The 25,133-nt window shown below is 44.1% G+C and overlaps 1 pseudogene; it reads left to right on the plus strand.

Annotated features, from left to right (window-relative positions):
• Nucleotides 1–2,239: 2,239 nt before the first annotated feature.
• LOC128591301 (40S ribosomal protein SA-like) lies at nt 2,240–24,471 on the plus strand (annotated as a pseudogene).
• The last annotated feature ends 662 nt before the right edge of the window (nt 24,472–25,133 follow it).

Below are 25,133 nucleotides of genomic sequence, written 5' to 3' on the forward strand. Positions count from 1 at the left end.
ATTGAGGAGCCCAGCAGAGAAAGGACACGTAAATTCTTTCTCTTTACATTTTACCATCTCCTTTGCTTTTTAGAATTTATTTCTATAGCCTCAAGTGGTTCATGAGTGTCCCCGATGAACAATAGAATATGAACAATCAGGCCTCAGGATTGGGAACACCTGGGAAAACGTCATGTCTGTTTTCAACCAAATTCTACTACAATTACTTTTTTAGCCCCCCTCAAATTCAGCTACCCACTTGGACCTCAGGGTGGGCATTCTTCTTCTCTTTTTTTGGAGTCACCAAGTTTTCTTGTTATAGGAAGATGAGGCCCAAAGGAGAGAAAGAGCACCCAAACACCATGGTTTAAAAGCGGAAGGGCTTTATTTTAGCCCTCAGAGTGACCACACAGAAGAATTCAAAACGGCCGGCTCCCTGACTGGCTCAGTCTTCACCTTTTTATCCTAGTCAAAAATTCCGCCTCACGGATATCTTTCTTATTGGTCAGTTTGAATCAAGCTGGAGAAGTAAGCTCCAGCTTTTACAGAACTGTAGGCTTTCATGGAAGCAGAAATTCCCAGGTCCCAAGAAGTTAAGTCTACAAATTCCTAAGAGCTGAGTCACCATGGGGAGGACCTTGCAGGTGTATCTTTGGGGTCTCCTTGAGAAGACCTCTGTTCTCTTAGACCTTATTTTTCCCGAGTATCCTCTATCATTCTCATTCCTTTTCTCTATCTTCCCCCATCTTCTCTTCTCTCACTCCTTCATTCCCCTCCTAACATAGAAGATACATTTGTATTTGGCTTAGAGAAATTATTTTCTTGTCCCACACACAGCACCTACTGAGCTTTTTCCCCCCAACCTATCAGTAGGCCTGTTCCAGACAGTATAAAGGAAAATCACTGGCCATATTGAAAGCCTTTGCCTTTTGTCTCAACAATGGGGCCCAGTTTGCTGTCTATGATGAACGTGTCTTGCTCTGTGAGCCTATTATCTTAGTCCTACACTATAAACCTGTCTTTCTTTGAGACAATTTTGAGGTGTCTGATTGTTACTGGATGAAGAGGGTCCAGCCTTTGTCACTGTGGGCCAATATGGAGAGACGGGGATAGGGCCACCAAACTTTATTTGTCAGGGACCAAGATTATGAAGAACAATGAGAGTAGCCTTTCTAAAACTGTTGTGTTCTTCCCTTTCCAAAATTACAGTTTTATACATTTAAGTTCAAAGTGAAGACCGTGTTAACCCTTATCTTAAACAATAATTGGCAGAACCCATGACACATAGTAAATAATAATCAGTATACCCTATGACCTAAAACAACATTCTAATTCAAAAGATTGTTTCTTGGCTCAGTGCCCTTAGCACAGTGATTACAGCACCAGCCACATACTCCAAGGGTGGCAGGTTCAAATCCGGCCTGAGCCAGCTAAACAACAATGACAACTGCAATAAAAAATAGCCAGGCATTGTGGTGGGTGCCTGTTGTCCCAGCTACTGGGGAGGCTGAGGCAAGAGAATCTCTTAAGCCCAAGAGTTTGAAGTTGCTGTGAGCTGTGACTCCACAGCACTCTACCTAGGGCAACATAGTGAGACTCTGTCCCCCCCCCAAAAGTTCATCTCCTAAATCAATCCACCTAAACTACTCAAGATAGGCATCTTTAGGGTGGGAGCTAAATTACAGAATAGAAAGAATGGGAGACAGGGGGTGAAGGTCAGGCAGTTCTTAAACTGACCAGACCAGCTGTGTCATGTCTGCCCTAGCCTGACAGATTCTATCTTATTCTTGCTATATGTTCTTTCATGGTAATTTTTTTAACTAAGAGCACTCCACGAATCCAAGCAGCTGCCTGAAACCCCGATATTTTAGGACACAGACAACCTCTGTGAAACCTGACAGAGGCAGAAAGGTGTGATACATTTCCTTAACTATCAAGATCAGCCAACACACTTGGGACAAAAGACAGATTAATAAGAGAAAAGCATAACAAGTTTATTTAATCAAAGTTTCTCATGACACAAAAGTCTTCAGAAATGCAGACCCAAAGACACAAGAAAAACCGTCTATTTTTCCACTGTGGTTGTATGAAGAATGGATAGCTATTGTAGAAATGTGCTGGACAAATGGGGTATAATCTCACGGTAGTAGATTGAGGGGCGACACACTGTCAGTAGAAAACACAAACTCAGCCACGCTGCTCAAGGAGCGGCCATATGGCATTCTGGATTCCCACTGTAATTTAGAGGGAAACTTTCACAATGTCTGGAGCCCTTGATGTCCTGCAAATGAAGGATGAGGATGTCCTTAAATTCCTTTCAGCAGGAACCTACTTAGGTGATACCAGCCTTAACTTCCAAATGGAACAGTACATCTACAAAAGGAAAAGTGATGCATCTACATCATAAGTCTGAAGAGAACTTGGGAAAGCTTCTGCTGGCAGCTCAAGCCCTTGTTACCATTGAAAACCCTGCTGATGTCAGTGTCCTATCCTTCAGGAATACCGGCCAGCGAGCTGTGCTGAAGTTTGCTGCCGCTACTTCACTCCTGGAACCTTCACTAACCAGGTCCAGGCAGCCTTCTGGGAGCCCCATTTCCTGGTGGTTACTGATCCTAGAGCTGATCAGCAGCCTCTCGCAGAAGCGTTGTATGCCTACCACTGCTCTGTGTCACGCAGATTCTGTCTGTGTTATGTGGACATCACCATCCCATGCAACACCAAGGAAGCTCGCTCAGTAGGTCTGATGTGGTGGATGCTGATCCAGAAAGTTCTTCACATGTGCAGCACCATCTCCTGCAAACACCCATGTGAGGTCATGACTGATCTCTACTTCTATAGAGATACTGAAGAGATTGAAAAGAATGGGCTGCTGCTAAGAAAGCTGTAACAGAGGAGGAATTTCAGGGTGAATGGACTGCTCCAGCTCCTGAGTTTACTGCTGCTCAGCTGAGGTTGCAGATTGGTCAGAAGGCTGCAGGTATCTTCTGTGCCTAGGCAGCAGGTCCCCACTGAAGACTGGAGTGCCCAGGCTGCCACAGAGACTGGTCTGCAGGTCCCACTGCTCAGGCCACTGAATGGGTAGGAACAACCACTAGTGGTCTTAAGCTGTTCTTCAACAAGCTCTTAAACAAGATGGAAATAAGGTTGGCAGAAAATAAATATAAGTTTAAAAAAAAAAAGAAAAAGCACAAACTCAGTTTCTCCTGCTATTCTTTCACTCAACAATCCACACAGATTTCTGTGACATCTGGTCACCAAGTAGTGTGTGGGGATTTTTTTCCACACCAATAACAAATCAATCAACTCTGCAGTGGATTCTTTGGCAGACACCAGGTAGGTGACCTCTAATTCAATTCAGTTCTGGCATTTTCTATCTGGAGATAGTATTGTTGCAGGAAGATGAGTCCCAGTGGAGAGAAAGAGTACCCAAATACCATGTTTATATTATAAGAGGAAGGGCTTTATTTTAGCTGATGGAGCAAAAGGCATAGATGAAAATTCAAAATGGCCGCACTCCCCAACTGGCTTGGTTTTTCCCTTTTTATCTCTAGTCAAAGAGTTCCAACCCACAACTACCTTTTTCATTGGTCAGTTTGAATCAAGCTGGAGAATCTATTCCAGGCCATATAGAACTACAGGATTTCACAGAAGTGGAAATTTCTAAGTCCCAGGAAGTTAAGTCTACAAATTCCTAAGAGCTGAGTCACCATGGAGAGGACCCTGCCATTGTATCCTTGGGGTCTCCTTGAAAAGACCTCTGTTCTCCTAGACCTCACCCTTTCTGGATATCCTTTATTGGTATCAGGTCTCACAAGACTCCATCTCTACTTTTGATGCCAGTTGTAAGCCTTAGGTTGTTTTACCTATGATTTTGACTGACCTGCCAAAAATGAGGGTTCCCACATCCCCCTCCCTGAGTTTGATTAATTTTCTAGAGTGGCTAACAGAACTCAAGGAAACATTACTTAAAATTTTACTGGTTTGGGATTGGCGCCCTCCCGGAACTCCGGAAGAGTTGCGCCGGGACCCGTGATCGGCACCCTCCCACCTCTGGAAGAGCTGCACTGGGACCTGTGATTGGCACTCTCCCGGACCCTGGTAAGAGATGCACCGGGACCCTCCCAGACCTCTGCAAGAGCTGTGCTGGGACCTTCCCAGACTTCCAGAAGAGCTGTGCAGTGACCCACAATCAGCACCCTCCCAGACCCCGGAAAGAGCTGCACCAGGACGCGCTACCCCACCTGCCGGGCCTCCCCACACCCTGACCAGGAACTCCGGAAGCCACACAACCCTGCGTCCTCCCTCTTGTACACTCCCTCCCTACAAACCGCCCACTCATCTGGCCAGGGGCTCTGGTAGCCGCGTGCCCTCTGGAGCCCTCCCTGCCTCTGCATGGAGCCCTTCTGCTGGCCAGAGACTGCTGGAGCCTTGGGCCCTCTGTGCCAAAGCCACTCCCAGAACCGCGTGCACCACCCCCTGCCTTGTTGCTGAATCCAGGGAAGTCACACTCTGGAGCTGCTCCCACAACCAGAACTCCCTGGCTGGGGCAGCCCCAGAAGAGCTACACAGGGTCATTCCCTACAAAGATCCAGCAACAATAGAGTGATCCCCCTGGGGTCTAATCTCAGAGAGACACCACCCCAACTCTGAGGATGGCGAGAGGGAATGGTGAAAAACAATCATGAGACAAAATGAAAGGAAAAACTCTGGCAATATGACTAATCAGAGTAGATCAACTCCCCCAGGGAACAACAGGGCAGACACAGCACAAGATCTAATGCACAAACAAATAGCTGAGATGTCAGAAATCGAATTCAGAATCTGGATAGCAAATCAGATCGAATTAGAATTCCAAGCAGTAACCCAAAAGATTTCTCAAGAATACAACGAATTCAAAGACTAAATGACCAAAGATTTTGACACATTGAGACAAGAAGTTGCAGCCCTCAAAGATCTGAGAAACACAGTAGAATCCCTCAGTAACAGAATGGAGCAAGCAGAAGAAAGGATTTCTGACATTGAAGACAAAGCTTTCAAATGCTCCCAAACTCTCAAAGAGGAAGAGAAATGGAGGGCAAAAACAGATCACTCTCTAGAGAGCTCTGGGATAATTCAAAGAAAACTAATATTCATCTTATAGGGATCCCCGAAAGTGATGAAGTGGCTACACAATGCACAGAGTCTCTTCTCTATGAGATTATGAAAGAGAACTTTCCAGACATGCCAAGAGATTCTGAATTTCAGATAGTTGACAGTTTCAGAACTCCAGCACAACTCAACTCGAATAAGACATCCTCCAGACACATTATAATGAATTTCACTAAAGTTAATATGAAGGAGAAAATTCTGAAAGCAGCCAGACGAAAGAAAACCATTACCTACAAGGGGAAGAATATTAGAATAACTGCAGATATCTCTGGTGAAACCTTTCAAGCTAGAAGAGGATGGTCATCGACTTTTAATCTCCTAAAACAAAATAACTTTCAACCCAGGATCCTGTACCCAGCTAAACTGAGTTTCATCTATGACGGAGAAATTAAATACTTTAATGACATTCACATGTTGAAGAAATTTGCCACAACTAAACCAGCTCTCCAGGATATTCTCAGACCTATCCTCATAAAGACCAGTGTAATCCTCCACCACAAAACTAAACCCACCAAGAAAATTTTGATCAAATTCCAACTTCCAAAGTAGCAAAAGGATTAAAAACGTGCTTACCAATATTCTCAATTAATGTGAATGGTTTGAATTGTCTTCTAAAGAGGCACAGATTGGCTGACTGGATACAAAAACTCAAGCCAGATATCTGCTGCATACAAGAATCGCATCTTACATTAAAAGACAAATATAGACTCAAGGTGAAGGGATGGTCATTTATACTTCAGGCAAATGGGAAGCAGAAATAAGCAGGCATTGCAATCCAATTCGCAGATGCAATAGGCTTTAAACCAACCAAAATAAGGAAGGATAAGGATGAACACTTCATATTTGTTAAAGGTAATACTCAATATGATAAGATTTCAATTATTAATGTTTATGCACCCAACCAGAATGCACCCAACTTATAAACTCAATTTATAAGAGAAACACTAACAGACATGAGCAACTTGATTTCCTCCAGTTCCATAGTAGTTGGAGATTTTAAAACCCCTTTAGCAATGCTGAATAGATCCTCCAAAAAGAAGCTAAGCAAAGAAATCTTAGATTTAAACTTAACCATTCAACATCTAACAGAACATTTCATCCCAACAAAACTGAATACAAATTCTTCTCATCAGCCCATGGAACATACTCCAAAATCGACCACATCCTGGGCCACAAATCTAATCTCAGCAAATTAAAAAAAAAATAGAAATTATTCCTTGCATCTTCTCAGACCATCATAAAATAAAAGTTGAACTCAATAACAACAGGAATCTGCATACCCATACAAAAACATGGAAGCTAAATAACCTTATGCTGGAGGATAGATGGGTTATAGACGAGATTAAGAAGGAAATCACCAAATTTTCGGAATAAAACAACAATGAAGACACAAATTACTGGAAGTTCTGGGATACTGCAAAGGCAGTCCTAAGAGGGAAATTTATAGCATTGCAAGCCTTCCTCAAGAAAACGGAAAGAGAGGAAGTTAATAACTTAATGGGACATCTCAAGCAACTGGAGAAGGAAGAACACTCCAACCCCAAACCCAGGGAGAAGAAAAGAAATAACCAAAATCAGAGCAGAATTAAATGAAATTTAAACAAAAGAATTATACAACAGATCAATAAATCCAAAAGTTGGTTTTTTGAAAAGGTCAATAAAACAGATAAACGTTTGGCCAACCTAACCAGGAAAAAAAGAGTAAAATCTCTGATTTCATCAATCAGAAATGGTAAAGATGAAATAACAACAGACGCCTCAGAAATTCAAAAAATTCTTAACGAATATTACAAGAAACTTTACTCTCAGAAATATGAAAATTGGAAAGAAATCGACCAATACTTGGAAGTACGCCACCTACCAAGACTTAGCCAGAACGAAGTGGAAATGTTGAACAGGTCTGTATCAAGTTCTGAAATAGCGTCAACTATACAAAATCTCCCTAAAAAGAAAAGCCCAGAACCAGATGGCTTTACGTCAGAATTCTACCAAACCTTAAGGAAGAACTAGTACCTATATTACTAAACCTCTTCCAAAATATAGAAAAAGAAGGAATACTACCCAACACATTCTACGAAGCAAACATCACCTTGATCCCCAAACTAGGGAAAGACCCCACAAGAAAAGAAAATTATAGACCAATTATCACTAGTGAATATTGATGCTAAAATACTCAGTAAGATCCTAACAAACAGAATCCAACAACACATCAAAAAAATTTTACACCACGACCAAGTGGGATTTATCCCAGGGTCTCAAGGCTGGTTCAATATACATAAATCTATAAATGTAATTTAAAGACCATATGATTCCTTCAATTGATGCAGAAAAAGCTTTTGATAATATCCAGCATCCCTTCATGATCAGAACACTTAAGAAAATTAGTATAGAAGGGACATTTCTTCAACTAATAGAGGCCATCTACAGCAAACCCACAGCCAATATCATATTGAATGGAGTTAAATTGAAATCATTTCCACTTGGATCAGAAACCAGGCAAGGTTGCCCATTGTCTCCATTGCTCTTTAACATTGGAGTTAATGTTAAGGAAGTTAATGTAATGGAAGTTTTAGCCATTGCGATTAGGGAAGAAAAGGCGATCAAGGGTATCCACATAGGGTCAGAAGAGATCAAACTTTCATTCTTCACAGATGACATGATCATATATCCGGAAAACACTAGGGATTCTACTACAAAACTTTTATAAGTGATAAAGGAATACAGCAATGTCTCAGGCTACAAAATCAACACCCATAAATCTGCAGCCTTTATATATACCAACAATAGTCAAGCTGAAAAAACAGTTAAGGACTCTATTCCTTTCACAGTAGTGCCAAAGAAGGTGAAATATTTGGGAGTTTATCTAACAAAGGACATGAAAGATCTCTACAAAGAGAACTATGAAACTTTAAGAAAAGAAATAGCTGAGGATGTTAACAAATGGAAAAACATACCATGCTCATGGCTGGGAATAATCAACATTGTTAAAATGTCTATACTACCCAAAGTAATATATAATTTTAAAGCAATTCCCATTAAAGCTCCATTGTCATGGGCAGTGCCTGTGGCTTAGTGGGTAGGGCACTGGCCCCATATGCTGAGGGTGGTGGATTCAAACCCAGCCCCGGCCAAACTGCAACAAAAAAATAGCCAGGTGTTGTGGCGGGTGCCTGTAGTCCCAGCTACTTGGGAGGCTGAGTCAAGAGAATCGCCTAAGCCCAAGGATTTGGAGGTTGCTGTGAGCTGTGTGACGCCACGACACTCTACCGAGGGCGATAAGGTGAGACTCTGTCTCTACAAAAAAAAAAAAAAAAAAAAAAAAAGCTCCATTGTCACTATTTTAAAGATCTTGAAAAAATAATACTTTGTTTTATATGGAATTAGAAAAAATCTCAAATAGCCAAAACATTACTCAGAAATAAAAACACAGCTGGAGGAATCACGCTACCAGACCTGAGACTGTGGAGGGAGGTTAATGGGTGTGGCCACACCTACAGTGCGTCTTAGAATGGGTACAGGTGAAATCTACTAAATGCAAAATACAAATTCTACATACAGTAACTATAAATCGATAGTGATCAAAACAGCATGGTACTGGCACAAAAACAGAGAAGTAGATGTCTGGAACCAAATAGAGAACCAAGAGATGACTCCAACTACTTACCGTTATTTGATCTTTGACAAGCCAATTAAAAACATTCAGTGGGGAAAAGACTCCCTATTTAACAAATGGTGCTGGGTAAACTGGCTGGCAATCTGTAAAAGACTAAAACTGGATGCACACCTTTCACCATTAACTAAGATAGATTCTCACTGGATAAAAGATTCAAACTTAAGACATGAAACTATAAAAATACCTGAAGAAAGTGCAGGGAAAACTCTTGAAGGAATCAGCCTGGGTGAATATTTTATGAGGAGGAATCCCCAGGCAATTGAAACAGTATCAAAAATACATTACTGGGACCTGATCAAACTAAAAAGCTTCTGCACAGCTAAGAACATAGTAAGTAAAGCAAGCAGATAGCCCTCAGAATGGGAGAAAATATTTGCAGGTTTTACCTCTGATAAAGGTCTAATAACCAGAATCCACAGAGACTCAAACGTATTAGCAAGAAAAGAACACGTGACCCCATCTCAGGGTGGGCAAGGGACTTGAAGAGAAACTTCTCTAAAGAAGACAGATGCACGATCTACAAACACATGAAAAAAAGCTCATCATCCTTAATCATCAGACAAATGCAAATCAAAACTATTTTGAGATATCACCTAACCCCAGTAAGAGTAGCCCACATAACAAAATCCCAAAAGCAGAGATGTTGGCGTGGATGTGGAGAAAAGGGCACACTTCTACACTGCTGGTGGGAATGCACACTGATACGTTCCTTCTGGAAGGATGTTTGGAGAATACTTAGAGACCTAAAAATAGACCTGCCATTCGATCCTGTAATTCCTTTACTATGTTTATACCCAGAAGACCAAAAATCACAATATAACAAAGACGTCTGTACCAGAATGTTAATTGCAGCCCAATTCATAATCGCTAAGTCATGGAAGAAGCCCAAGTGCCCATTGACTCACAAATGGACTAGCAAATTGTGGTACATGTATACCATGGAATATTATGCAGCCTTAAAGAAAGATGGAGACTTTACCTCTTTCATGTTTACATGGATGGAGCTGGAACATATTCTTCTTAGCAAAGTATCTCAAGAATGGAAGAAAAAGTATCCAATGTACTCAGCCCTACTATGAAGCTAATTTATAGCTTTCATATGAAGGCTATAACCCAACTATAGCACAAGACTATGGGGAAAGGGCTAAGGGAGGGGAAGGGAGGGGGGAGGTTAGGGTGGAGGGAGGGTAATGGGTGTGGCCACACCTACAGTGCGTCTTAGAATGGGTACAGGTGAAATCTACTAAATGCAAAATACAAATGTCTACATACAGTAACTAAGAAAATGCCTGAAGGCTACGTTGAACAATTTGATGAGAATATTTCAGGTTGTATATGAAACCAGTGCATTGTACCTCTTGATTGCACTAATGTACACAGCTATGATTTAACAATAACAAAATGAACAAATAAAAACAAAACAAAACAAAAAAAAGTTTACTGCTTTGTTATAAAGGATGTTACAGATGAAGAGCCAGAGGGAAAAATATATGTGAGGTTGGGGTGGGTCCCAAGCACAGGAGCTTCTGTCCCTGTGGAGTTGGGCTGTGCCACCCTCCCAGCATGTGGATGTGTAAGCCTCATGTGTTCCAGTATCTGGAACTCCCAACCCATACCTTTTGGGTTTATATAGAAGCTTTATGACAGTGAGCATGATTGATGAAGCCATTGGCCCTTGTGGTTGGGGCTAACCCTCTGAGCAAGCTGCAGGTTCCCATGACAACCAGGCCCTCATCTTGTGTTACTAGGGTTTTCCAAAAATCATCTCCCATGACTTAGCAATTATGAATAGGGCTGCAATAAAGATTCTGGTACAAATATCTTTGTTATGATGTGGTTTTTGGTCTTCTGGGTATATGCCCAGCAGAGGGATTACAGGATTGAATGGCAGATCTATTTTTAGATCTCTAAGTGTTCTCCATATATCTTTCCAAAAGGAATGTATTAGTTTGCATTCCCACCAGCAGTGCAAAAGTGTTCCCTTTTCTCCACATCCACGCCAACAATTCTGGTCTTGAGATTTTGTGATATAGGCTAGTCTCACTGGAGTTAGATGATATCTCAGAGTATTTTGATTTGCATTTCTCTGATGATTAAAGATGATCCACGAATGGATTAATAAATTGTGGTATATGTACACCATGGAATACTATGCAGCCTTAAAGAAAGATGGAGACCTCACCTCCTTCATGTTTACATGGATGGAGCTGGAACATATTCTTCTCAGTAAAGTGTCTCAAGCATGGAAGAAAAAATATCCAATGTATCACCCCTACTATGAAACTAACTTAGGACCTTTACATTAAGCTATAACCAAGTTTCAACCTAAGAACAGAGGGAAGGGGGAAAGCGTGGGGAGGGAGGCGGGAGGTGGGTAAAGGGAGGGGGATTGAAAGGATCACACATGTGGTGCATCTTACAAAGGTACACGTGAGCCTTGGCAAATGTGGAATGTAAATGTCTTGACAAAGTAACTAGCATGATGCCAGGAGGCCTATGTCAACTAATGAGATGAAAATGTGTCAAATATTCTATGAAACAAGTGTATGATGCCCCATGATCATATTGATGTACACAGCTATGATTTAATAAAAAAAAATAAAATGAACAATTAATTAACAACAACAACAAAAAAAATCATCTCATTCATATAAGTGCAGGTGTGTTTAAAAGGGCCTGTGGTATACAACTAAAGACTGTCTTTCACCTTTGTCTTTCAGGAGCTACTTCAGGAACCAAAGATAACATGGCAAATTACTTTAACAAAGGGTATTTATATTGCTCTAGTCACTGAGGAAATAACAAGGTTTACAGGAACTAGAGCCAGGAATTAGGATGACCAGGAATTGGGATATACATGTAGCATCACACCAGGAAAAGCCTGTCTGCTTGGATTCTTCTTGGAATCTGTGTGTTGCAGACACCCCTGCTTAGGGTGAAAAGCTCTGTCGCTACTGTGGGTGGGAGGAGAAAAGAATTTCTCTAGACCTAGATTAGGTTGTAAAACTAAAACTTTATTTTTCTTTTAGAAGGAGAGAGAGTGTGAGAGAGGAAAAGAGAGTGGAATGGGGAGGACAGAAAGGGGAGAAAAAGAGCAAAGAGATGGCATGGCATCCCAAAGAAAGAAAATGGCCACAGTGCCACGGTTGAGGTCAAGTGGCTAGGTGAATTTAAGGGTGGCAAAGAGAATAAAGGTAATGGTGGCCAAATCCACAGGGTACCGTGGATGTGATTGCTGTATCTGTTTTTCCTCTGGCAAGGTTGAAGACAAATATTTTTTCAGGTGTTTCTGATCTTGAAGCCTGATTTTCACCCCATTGTTCATCCCAACACTCAGGAGCAACTTGAAGCTAAAGGAACAAATTCTAAAGGACAAAGGAGGTGGTGAAGGTGAAGAGAAGAATTTGTATTTCCTTTTGGTCTGCTGAGTTCCTCAGTGGTTTGTGAAAAGGGAACTCCAATGGGGTGGGGAACGGGCTACCAGCAAAACAAAAAAAGCAGGCAGGGAGAGATTGATTTTAGTCTTTATTGAAAAACTATGAGTTAATAATTTTTCTATTATTTTACTATAAAGACAGACCATCTTTACACCCCCACCCTACCCTGAAGGGCAGGGACCCTCTGAAGTGAAGGTCCTCCAGGCCAAAGGGAGAGACTGACCATTCTAGGTTTTATGGCTTGCTTTAGGTGGGAGGAGTTCTAGTTTCTGCGAGACACCTGGGAGAAGAGGAATCCTGGGTTCTGTGACTCATTTCTGAGGATAAAAAGGAAGGTCAGGGAGGCCTGGCTCCTGGTCAGTCCATCTCCTTAGTTGAAAGTGCTGAGCACAGTAAAACACCATGCTGTGGGGTACTGAAACTGCCCTGATAAATTGACAAGGTGTGCAAGGTGAGAAGAGGATGAGGGCCCCAAAGTTCTGTGAAGGAACGGCCACCGCCTCCTTTTTGCTTTTTTTTTTCTTGAGACAGAGTCTCACTATGTCGCCCTAGTAGAGTGCTGTGGCGTCACAGCTCACAGCAACCTCAAACTCTTGGGTTTAAGCAATTCTTTTGCCTCAGCCTCCCAAGCAGCTGGGACTACAGGCGCCCACCACAACACCCGGCTATTTTTTGTTGCAGTTGTCATTATTGTTTAGCAGGCCCGGGGTGGGCCCTGCCACCCCCAGTGTATGTGGTTGGCTCTGTAACTACTGTACTGCAGGCACTGAGCCAGTCATAAAGCTTCTTAACTCTTTCTTTCTTTTTTTGTTGTTGTTGTTGCAGTTGTCATTGTTTTAGCTGGCCCAGGCCTGTTCGAACCCCCAGCCCCTGTGCATGTGGCTGGCACCCTACTCACTGAGCTATGGGTGCTGCCTTTAACTTTTCTCTGTAGATAACATCACCTGTTTGGAATCTAGGGGTAGTTTCTGAGATATCTCCCAGGTCCTGCATTCTTGTGGATTGATTGACCCACCCGGACCAAGGAATTGACTCAACTGGTCTTGTACCTTCCACCCAAGGAACTGCATACCAGTAACTGCCTAATCCAGACAATGGCCAATACCAAAGGACTGATGGTTCCACCCCAAAAGCAGACAGTAAGTAGACCCTGATTCCCTAACCATCTTCCCTACAAACTGTCTTTAAAAACCCTGTCCTGGGCTCGGCTTCTGTGGCTCAAGTGGCTAAGGCACCAGCCACATACACCTGAGCTGGCGGATTCAAATCCAGCCTAGACCCACCAAAAAACAATGATGGCTGCAACCAAAAAATACCTGGGTGTTGTGGCAGACACTGTAGTCCCAGCTACTTAGGAGGTAGAGGCAGGAGAATCGCTTGAGCCCAGGAGTTGGAGGATGTTGTGAGCTGTGATACCACAGCACTCTACCCAGGGTAACAGCTTGAGGCTCTTGTCTCAAAAAAAAAAAAAAAAAAAAATCACCCTGTCCTAGTTGGGTGTGTGGTTCATGCCTATGATCATAGAACTCTGAGAGGCCAAGGTAGGTGGATTGTTTTGTTGCAGAAAGATGAGGCCCAACGGAGAGAAAGAGCACCCAAACACCATGTTTATAAGAGGAAAGGCTTTATTCATTGGTGGGGAGCTTATGGCATAGAAGAATTCCAAATGGTCACACTCTCGGACCCTTTTTATCTCCAGTCAAAAAGTTCCAATCCATGGGTACCTTTTTTATTGGCCAGTTTGAATCAAGCAGGAGATGCTGTTCCAGCCCCCACAGAACTACAGGATTTCACAGAAATGGAAATTTCCCAAGTTCCAGGAAGCACCATGCTGTGCTTTTTTCCCCAACCTATCAGTAGGCCTGTTCCAGACAGTATAAAGGAGAATCACTGGCCATATTGAAAGCCTTTGCCTTTTGTCTCAACAATGGGGCCCAGTTTGCTGTCTATGATGAACGTGTCTTGCTCTGTGAGCCTATTATCTTAGTCCTACACTATAAACCTGTCTTTCTTTGAGACAATTTTGAGGAAAGGTATTTTTCAATTTACCAAGTCCTGGCCAAAACATCTCTCAGGGCCAATTATTTACCCCTAGACAAAGGACCCATGCAGGAAACCTCTGACCTGGGCCTCCTCCCCGCTGCAGGTAACTCTGGCACTCTCCACTCTCTCTGCATGCTCCTCCATCCAACAAAATCCCATTTTATCACTGATCCGTGGCCCATGGGCTCAATTCTCAAATCCCTGAGACCAAGGACTTGCTGAAGTAACAAAAACCATAATGACAAAACCACAACACAGTCATCCTTTCTGATGTCTCTTCATTTTCTCCCTAAGTCTCACATGGCCACGTGGTTGCCAAAGACTAGACCTGTGTTTGAGACAGAAAGCAAAAAACTTGGAACTTCCAGTTTCTCTCAGAATAGCCAGGGGACAAAGTTGGAGCAGGGAAGAAGGTGCCACTCACACAATCATTTCACCCTGTAAAGTGGGGGTGGGGAGTGACCTATTGTTACCCATCTCAGTCAGTCTCCAAGCATTCACAAGCACAAAATTCCAACCCATTTCTTAACCTAGGAAGCCTCAATTTCCCACTTGAACTGCCACTTAGTGTTAGGAGGTTAACCAATACTCCCCTAGGCCCTGTGAGGGGAGGTCCAACCCCACCCTTGGAGTTCATCCCAGTCGCACCACATCCACACACTCTCATACACCTCTCACTAGACCTGCCAGAGATCTAATGCCCCCAGGGGTTGATTAGACCCCCCGCTTCCACCCAAATGGTGGAGACTCCAGATTGATCATACCTTGCCTTAGACGGCTCCCTGTGTAGATACCTGTTCCTGCATGCCAGTTCCTCCTGGCGTTTGACTCCTTGAAGTCCTGCCTAGGGGGTCCTTTCCCCACCCAGTTGAGGTGTCTACACAGGGAGGCCAAGCTGCCTCCCTGGCATGCTCAGTGGTTCATGTCGTCCAGGCTGAACAAGGCCCCCCACGTGGGTGTCCAGAGGATTGGCGGCAACTACCAGGTGCATCTGTTCTTACCTCAGATGGTCTCACTTCCCAGTCAGGGAACCAAAAATGTTGCAGGAAGATGAGGCCCAACAGAGAGAAAGAGCATCCAAACACCACATTTGTAAGAGGAAAGGCTTTATTCACTGGTGGGGAGCTTACGGCGCAGAAGAATTCCAAATGGCCATGTTCCCTGACTGGCTCAGTCTTTCCCTTTTTATCTCCAGCCAAAAATTTCTAAACCACAGGTACCTTTTACATTGACCAGTTTGAATCAAGCAGGAGATGCTATTCCAGCCCCCACAGAACTACAGGATTTCACAGAAGTGGAAATTTCCAAGCCCCATGAAGTTAAGTCTACAAATTCTCAAGAACAGAGTCACCATGGAGAGGACCCTGCAGGTGTATCCTTGTGGTTCCTTGAGAAGAACCGTTCTCCTAGACTTCACCCTTCTCAAGTATCCTCTCTCAGTTTGAGCTCAGCAGTTTAATACCAGCCTAAGCAAGAGTGAGACCCCATTTCTAAAAAATAGATGAACACTATGGCAGGTGCCTTGAGTCCCAGCTACTCAGGAGGCTGAGGCAGGAGGGTCACTTGAGCTCAAGAGTTTTATATTTCCGTGAGCTATGATGCCATGGTACTCTATCAAGGGAGACAGAGTGAGAGTCTGTTTAAAAAAAAAAAAAAATTAAAAACAAAAACCCCAGACCCTGTCACCCCAATTCTCAGGGAGGCAGATTTGAGACATTCTTCCCATCTCCCTGCTTAGCACTATACAGAATAACCCTTTCTCTGATATAAACCCTGCTGTTTCTGGATGTTGGCTTCCTCTTTCGACAGTGGGCAGACGAACCTGGCTGGGTGGCAACAGTATCATGTACTGAGCTTGCCTAACAGGGTGATCAGGTATGGACTTGCTGAAGAAGTGACAATAAAGGTGAGGCATAAAAGCCAAGAAGTCAGCTCCAGAAAGATCTGGGATTTTCTAGACTACTGGTTCTCATCTAGGGGCAATTCTGCCTTCCAGGGGACATTTTGTGACATCTGGAGATAGTTTTGGTCATCACAACTGGGGATAGAGAGGGGCTGCTACTGGCATCTAGTGAATGGAAACCAGGATTCTACTAAACAGCCTACAATGCACAAGACAGCCCCCGCCCCTACATGCCCAACAACACAAAATTATCCAGTCCCAGATGTCAGTAGTGCCAAGGTTGAGAAGCTCAGTTGCAGACAATGAGAATAGCTTCAAACAGGCAGAGCAAGAAAATTGCAGGAAAGCAAACAAAACTGAGGGTGTCAGTATATTAATAAGTTCTTGTTGTAATAATGCCACAACATTACTACAAAACCCAGTGGCTTAGAACAAAGAGCATTTATTAGTGTTGTTCATAACTCTGGGGTCTTTTAAGATGGCTCTGCTTCTCACTACAGCTTGGCCAGGCTTGGCTCCAGACTATGGACTGTGTTGAAATCTGCTATATATCTTCTCTTACTGTTGTTGGACAAGCAGCTACCTGGGGCTTCTCCCAGTGGATCCCAAAAGCACAGGAGACCAGGACAAAGCACACACCCACATTTCAGGACTCTGTCCATGTCATGACCACTAACATGCCACTGGCCAAAAAGAGTCTCATGGCCAACCCCTAAGTCCAGGGACAAGGACGTCCACTCTACCATGTAGGGACATGGCAGTGCTATTCCAGAAGGTTTAAAATCACATGTTGTGATCCACCCTACTGGGAATGGAGAAATTGGTGACTGCAAGATCAAAGGGGCATAAGCTAAGGATGTTATTGTAAATGCATTGAATGACATTAGATGGGTTTACTCTACGGAGTTACACATAATCAAGTTATATTTAATGGGTATAAGTGGCTGCTTTGTGAAGAGTGGATTATATGTAGCAAAAAGAAGGTAGGTAGACTGTTAGGATGCCATCACAGCAGACAGCTAAGATACAATAGTGTCTTGGACTAGAATTGTGTAATGGAGGTAAAAAAGTGCACAAAGTCAGAATATATTTCAGGAATAGAATCATCAGAGTATATTAATAGAATTGGGATTCAAGAAAATAAAGACATACAGGATGATTCTAAGAATTTCATCTTGAGTACTGCCTAGATAGGAGATGGTACCACTTACTGAGATGAACGTGTTTGGAGGGGGAAATCAATCTTTGTGTAATTTAATTATGTCAATAAGCCTACATAGAGGCATTTTTATTATCTCCTTTCCTCAGAAGAGAAAACAGGGATTTTCAAAACTAGAATGACTTCTTCCTGATCACAAGATTGGTCAGTGGCACAGCCAGGATTTGAATATAGTGATTTTATACCCTCAGGTTGCACAACTGCACACAATTGTCCTGTGACTTCTGTGCCCCGTAGGAGACTCTTTGTGGCTTGAGGTTGCTGAAAAGCTTGCCTGCTTCTGAATATAATGTTTTCTCCCCGAGTGTACACTCTAGAATTAGTCATTTATGTGGTAGGGCAGTCAGAAGCAGGCATGCCTATAGATTGAAAGCAGGGAGACCTGGACCCACACCCCAGCTCCTCTGCTAACAAGATTATATTGAGAGAGCATACCCTAAAAAAGTAAGGTCCATAAAACAAAAGCCTTCTAACAGGAGGCTAAGGACACTTGATAGAGCTGAACATAGGGACCCGCCAAAGTAGAACCATCCTAGCCCGGAAAGAATGAATGCATGAACCTCCGGCCCAGGAAGGAATGAATGTGCCAATTCCTACCCCTCCGAAGTCTTATATTCCCACCCACCTTAACCCATGTGCTGGATTCTTCAAACTCAGCTGCTCCCACCAGAGTGAAATAAAGGCCATGTTGTCCACACAGAACCTGGACTCCATTTCCTTTCATTCATGTCTCAGAAAAATCTCTCCTTTTCAGTCCTTAACCTCTCATTTTGGTGCAAAGAACACGGGACAGGGAGAAGTCCTCTCAGGGGCCCGAGGTACACCCCGTCTAACCCACTCCCAACTAGACAGACTCCTGTTCTGACCAGTCAAAGGGAAACGGGGGACTCCTCTGGCCCCTGCCCAGAATTCAACATTTAAGAGTGAGGCGAGCATTTGTCTATAACCCCTTTCTGAGCCTTTTAACCCCACTCCAACTCCACTCACCTTCGTCCTCCATTTCTAGGCCTTTTAAGCATTCATATAACCATTCCCTGAGCCTTTTTTACCTTCTCTTCCTTTCCCCACTCTGGGTCGAAAAACTCCAGTAATCTGTGCCTCTTAAATCCGGTACTGGACATGGACTCTGGCGGTTCAGACTTGCCCATCCAGTGCCTGGTGTGTGGGGACACCCTCCTGTGGGCCTGGACCACTCTTTTCTGGCTGGTTAAAGGTCCTTCAGAGAGACCTGGTATCCTCCCTGGCCCCAGCCTCAGTCACTTCCTTCCTTCTCCCCCTCATAAGTTCTTTTCTCATCCTCATTTATTTTCTACCTCCAGTTTCTGATCTGGGACCACTCAGTCACAGATCCCCCCTTCTTGAACTTTAAGCTGCCTCTTAACTAGCTTCAAGCCTCTACACCTCTATCCTGACCTTAAACCTAAATGCCTCATCTTTCTCTGTAATACAGCTTGGCCTCTATACGAGCTAGACAATGGCTCACAATGGCCTGAAAATGGCACCTTTGACCTTTCAATCCTCACTGACCTCGACAATTACTGTCGGAGATTGGGCAAATGGTCAGAAATCCCCTACATCCAGGCTTCCTCCTCCTTCAAAACATTCCTTCTTTGTGTTGTCTTGTGAACCTTCTCAAATTTTCCTTGCATGAGCCAAACCAGGCCTTCCTGAACCCCCTGATTCTCCATTGTCTTCTTTTAGCTTTATTATTATTATTATTATTTTTTTTTTTGAGACAGAGCCTCAAGCTGTCACCCTGGGTAGAGTGCTGTGGCATCACAGCTCACAGCAACCTCCAACTCCTGGGCTTAAGCGATTCTCTTGCCTCAGCCTCCCAAGTAGCTGGGACCACAGGCGCCTGCCACAATGCCTGGCTATTTTTTTGGTCGCAGCCATCATTGTTGTTTGGTGGGCCCAGGCTGGATTCGAACCTGCCAGCTCAGGTGTATGTGGCTGGTGCCTTAGCCACTTGAGCCACCAGCACCGAGCCTCCAGGGTCTTCCTTGATCCATCAGACAACCATTCCCTTCTGCCCCTCCACATCTCTCCCACACTCAACCTCCTCCCTACCCACAGAATGTCACCCTAGCCCCCACCCACCTTCTGCTGCATGTGGACAAAAAAGAAAAGATGGCAGACCCAGCCGGGAAAGGAAAGATGGTGGACCTGGCTTACCAACCTCATACTAGACCTGTCCACACATTTAGACCTTCCACGTCAAGACCACAACCTCTGTACCCTCTCGAGAGGTTGCAGGAACAGAAGATATTGTCAGGGTCAAGTCCCCTTTTCTCTTTCAGATCTGTATCACTTAAGTCAGAAACTACATTCATTCTCCACAGATCCCACAAAATACTTTCAAGAATTCAATCATATGATCTGACCTGGCATAATTTATATGTCATCCTCACCTCCACCCTAACTTTGGAGGAGAGGGAGCAGGTCTCGACTCAGACCCACGTTCACTCAGAAGATCTACAGAGGACAGACCAAATCCAGCCAGAGCGCACTAGGGCCATCCCCTGGGAAGATCCCGATGGAATTACCAAACTACAGCTCCTGGGGTCCTTCTCCATAATCACATGGTCCAGTGTCACTTAGAGGAACTAAAGAAAGCAGCCCGTAAGGCCAGAAATTATGACAAACTAAAAGAAATAACCCAGAAACAGATGAAAGTCCTTCCCAATTTTTAGCCCATCTTAACAAAGCCCTCCAGCATTATACCACCCTAACCACAGAGAATAATGAGGGCAGATTCATTATCAACATGCATTTTATCTCTCAGGCTATACCCAATATCTGGAAAAAAACTCCAACAATTCCTCCAGGTCCCTCAAACCTCCACCCTGCCCGCCAATGAGATTTCATTGACCTGGCCTTCAAGGTCTTAAATTATTGAGAAGAGTCCTCTAAGCGGTGGTGCTTCCCAGAGCTCCAGTTATTGGCTTCTGCCGTTAGACAAAACCTGACTGCTTCTCGAAACTCCTCTGGACAGGCCAAAGAAAGAAAACCTCCCCCGAGACTGTGCTTCCAGTGTGGTAAGCCTGGTCAGTGGGCCAAGCAGTGCCCAAATCCAAACCTCCCCCCAAGCCATGTCCGGCCTATAGAGGTCCTCACTGGAAGTCTGACTGCCCAGGTCCCTCTGAGGATCCAGCTCACAGCCACTCCCAGGACCTGGTTGAATTCCCTGACTTGTTGGGTTTGGCCACTGAAGAATGATGATTCCCAGAGAGTCAGGAGGCCCCTTGGACAATCATAAGAACTGAGGTCTGTATATCTTGCTAGTGGAAGGTAAGCCAATCTCTTTTCTGATAGATATGGGGGCCACCACTGCACATTGCTATATTACAAAGGTCCTATACAACAAACTGAGATCTTGGGTATTGATGGCAATCTACTTCACCCTCACACTACTCTAGCCTTGTGGTGCTCACTTTCTGGACACTCTTTCTCATATTCGTTCCTTAATATTCCTTCATGCAGCGTTCCCATACTAGGTAGAGATATCCTCTCAAGATGATAAGCAACCCTGATGATTCCCACCAGCCACCTCTCACTACTCATTCTACTTCTCTCTAACTCCTCCCCGACAGCCCCTCCTTTCTCTCAATCTGACCTCCCCATAGACTCCATCGCGTGGGATACCTCTCTTCCTTCTATGGCCTCCCATCATTCACCCATTCTTATTGCCCTCTAACCCCAACCTTCATATCCTTCCCTTAAACAATACCCAATCCCCACAGTGGCTCTCAGGGGCGTTAAACTACTCATCCTCAATCTCCTGTCAGCTGGTATTCTCAAACCTTCTAACTTGTCCTACAACACTCCCATCTTTCCTGTAAACCTTCCCCCCCGCCAACCCATGGTTCATCTAGCCTTCATATATCGATTTGCAAATTTACCTGCCAGACATGTACTCCTGCCTTAAAAATCCTTGCCTGTGGGTCATCAGGGACTCTGGGTCTTAGGCAGTAGCTGCTGTCCTTCTTGCTTGGCTCCCTATAATAAAGCCTTTTCCTCTCACTGCAACTCTGGGCTTTGGTGTTTGGCTTTGCTGCACCAGGCAAGCAGACCCCAGTTTGGTTCTCTAACAATTCCTCCTCTGCTGCTAGTCAGCATTCACTTTCCCCCTCCATAGCACTTAGCACTGCAAGTTTTTCAGAATAGTCCCTTTCCCCCTTCCCCTGCCAGAAGCAGGAGGGGACTTGTCTCCAGTCTTCACTGTGAGAAACTAGTAGGGCTCCTGGAGATATGCTTACAAAAGTATGGGGCTTCCCTGAGACTAAGCCCCCCAGAATTTTTAACTCTCATGCTAGTCTACACTGAGCCTCCAGCAGTTTGTCCATTCCAGCAGCATGTATTCCTCTGGGTACTGGCTGCAGTCAGGAAGCTAGAATTCTCTATAGCCATATGTCTCTCTCCAGATTGGGTGGGGAGGGAGCAGTTTGCCCTGTGATCACAATTCTCTGATGGATCTAATAAGAGTTGCTGATTTTCAGTGTACTCAGCCTTTTTCTTGTTGCAAACATGACTTCTGGGCTCTTTACATGTTGGATCAGAAAACCACTAAGTTCTTTATTGTTATGTTTTGTCTGCCACCTCAAAGGAGGCAGAGACCATCTCCATTTTATTCACTCTGTTTCCCCAGGATCCTAGGGGTTCGACACTTCTTTAGCTGGGAATGGAATGCATAATCTCTCACAGATCCCTCCTAGTACATCAATGCTGTGATAATGAAGCATGTGGGTCTCCTTGGGAAATGTGACCTGAAGGAGAAATCATTGAGTCTGATTTACTAGCCAACTCCTAGTGGGCATGTTGTGTATACCAGAGCACTTCAACTATCAAATGGGTGTGGGGTCCTCAGATCCTAGGGGATAAGAAGGACAGAAGGGACTAGAAAGTCTAATATTTCCAATAATCACTTAGAAATGGTATGCTATCCTATTATTAGGAACATGGACTCAATAATGCCATTTATTAAGTTTTTTAATGTGAGAATTAATTAATTACTACTGAATGCATGCTGTTTTATTTGGATGACATGGTTTTTCAAAACACAAAACATAGCATTCTTAAGAGGAAGAAAATTACCCATCTTCTAGTGACTTTAAAAAGGATGGGATAGGGCTCGGTGCCCATAGCTCTGTGGTTAGGGCGCTGGTGACATACACCAGGACTGATGGTTTTGAACCCAGCCCAGGCCTGCTAAACAACAATGACAACTGCAACCAAAAAATAGTCGGGCATTGTGGCGGGCAGCTGTAGTCCCAGTTACTTGGGAGGCTGAAGCAAGAGAATTTAGTAAGCCCAAGAGTTTGAGGTTGCTGTGAGCTGTGATGCCACACACAGCTCTACTGAAGGTGACATAATAAGACTCTGTCTCAAAAAAAAAAAAGGAGGGGTGGGATAGGAAACTCAGAAGATGATGTCTCAGGTTAGTTGAACTTTCATCTCTCACAGCCTTCTCAACCAAATTAGAGGCTATGTCACATGCCTCTGAACTGTGTTTGTCCCCTTTTGGGTGCCCACTGCAGTGATATCTGATGAGCTGACCTGCTCACCATCCCTTTAGCACTGACCTGATAATAGCATCCTCATTATCCATAAGGAAACCATTTCTCCCCATCTCCCAGAACATAAGGTTGGAATTAGCTTCATCCTTCTCTGCTCCCTAGTGAGTAGGTGGCCAGAGCTAGTCAATGGGTATATTTCAGCTTAGGGTTAGGAATGGGGCTACTTCTGAACAACGAGAATTAGCCTCAGGATTTTAAATGGAAGTACAGTAGAACCTCCATAGTTGACCGCCTCCCTACATTGACCACCTCCTTAAGTTGATTTGATTTTCATAGACTGGATATGACCCACATGTACGTATAAGTACAAGTAGGCCTACTTCCTTATGTTGACGACTTCCACATGTTAATTAGTTGGTTATAGCTCCTTGGGTGGTCAATTTACAGAGATTCTACTGTAATTAAAAGAAAACTCTGTCTCCACCAGATCAGACTTTGGCAGTTTATAAACCTACACCTGTTTATAGCTGCCTTGGCTTTACATAACAGGGTGTCTTAGGTTGGGCTCCCTAAAAAGTCTCTAAGACAAGAATTTGTATACAAGAGATTTATTTTCGAAGTGATCCCAAGATGAATAGGTAGGAGAGCAGGAAAGTAAGAGAAAAGAGAAGGAAGGTGGGGAGCATGGTGGCTCAAATCTATAATCCTAGCACTCTGGGAGGCCGAAGTGGGTGTGTTGCTTGAGATCAGGAGTTTGAGACCAGTCTGAGCAAAAGCAAGACCTTGTCTCTACTAAAAATAGAAAACCAGCTGGGAGTGGGCACGGTGGCTCACGCTTGTAATCTTAGCACTCTGGGAGACCGAGGTGGGTAGGTTGCTTGTGCTCAGGAATTCCAGACCAGCCCAAGCAAGAGCAAGACCCCTGTCTCTAAAAACAGCCAGACATTGTGTCCAGTGCCCGTAGTCCCAGCTACTCAGGGGGCAGAAGCAAGAGGATTGCTTGAGCCCAGAAGTTTGAGATTGCTGTGAACTATGACGCCACGGCACTCTACCTAGGGTGAAAAGAGTGAGATTCTGTCTCAAAGAAAGAAAGGAAGAAAGGAAGAGGAGAGGGGAGGGGGGGAGGAATGGGGAGGGCAGGAAAGGAAAGAAAGGAAAGGGAAAGAAGCCAAAGCAGAGTGCGCCAGTGAGCAGGTCACCACTGTGAGCAGCCGAAGCTTAGTCTCATTGGAGACATGTGCAGAAAAGCATAGAACATGACTCAGAGGCATTCCAACCAGAGACAATAATTCATTTTTGAATCTACTAAATCTGTTTGTCTTTGGCTGAGGGCTGGGAACTCCTTGGCACTCTGCCTTCGCACCACAGACCGGCAGCCAGCTCTGGTGGCAGAAGGAAGCCCCCAGGCTCACAATCACAGGGAGCTGTTGGTGTGCACCCAAGAATGCCAAGTGCAGAAGGGCCGTGCACATGACACCATCAGCACCTGCTGCAGAGACCGTCCCTGTGAACAGAGCAGCACAGAAAAAGCAGAACAAGAGATGGAGTCCTGACCCTACTGGCTGGCCCCTGCATACAGCCACGTCTCAGCCCGCCCTGTCCCTGGACTTTTCTTTGTCATGACCAGTATCTCTCCTGCTTCTTGAAGATGATTGAGACTTATTTCTGTCCCTTGTAATGAAAAGATCATGATGGTTATATAGCTTTTTATACCATCTTAACAATATTTGAACCCTCATCTCCCATAGGAGGTAGAGTCTATAATGAATTTGCTTTTGAGTCCTTCAGAACACCTGTCACAAGCTTAGTACAGTTTTCAAAAAATATATTTGTTAGATGAATGAATATGTACTGAGAAGACTCATCAAAATCTAATGCAAATCTGTGCATAACAGATGCCCCTTTAAGGCACAGGGCAAAGCAAGGTGACTGAGAGGAAGTGGTTAGAGCTGATTCATCCTGACAGTGGCATCCAGGAGGAAGGGGTGTCTGGCTGGTCCCATGGGGAATTCTACTACCCAGAAACCTGGAGCTTCCCTGTTCTAGTGTTTTTCCAAAGCCTCATTTTCCAGCTTTTCCTTTAATTCTGAGAGCCATACCATAGCTTCTAGTAATTTATTTATTTTTCCCTAATTTGCCTGACTTCGCAACTTAGCCTCTGTCATTTGCTGCTCCACAACCCCACCCAACCCAAAATATATAGAGCAAAACCATT

The sequence above is a fragment of the Nycticebus coucang genome, chromosome 8, assembly GCF_027406575.1.
Source record: "Nycticebus coucang isolate mNycCou1 chromosome 8, mNycCou1.pri, whole genome shotgun sequence".
NCBI classification, from domain to species: domain Eukaryota; kingdom Metazoa; phylum Chordata; class Mammalia; order Primates; family Lorisidae; genus Nycticebus; species Nycticebus coucang.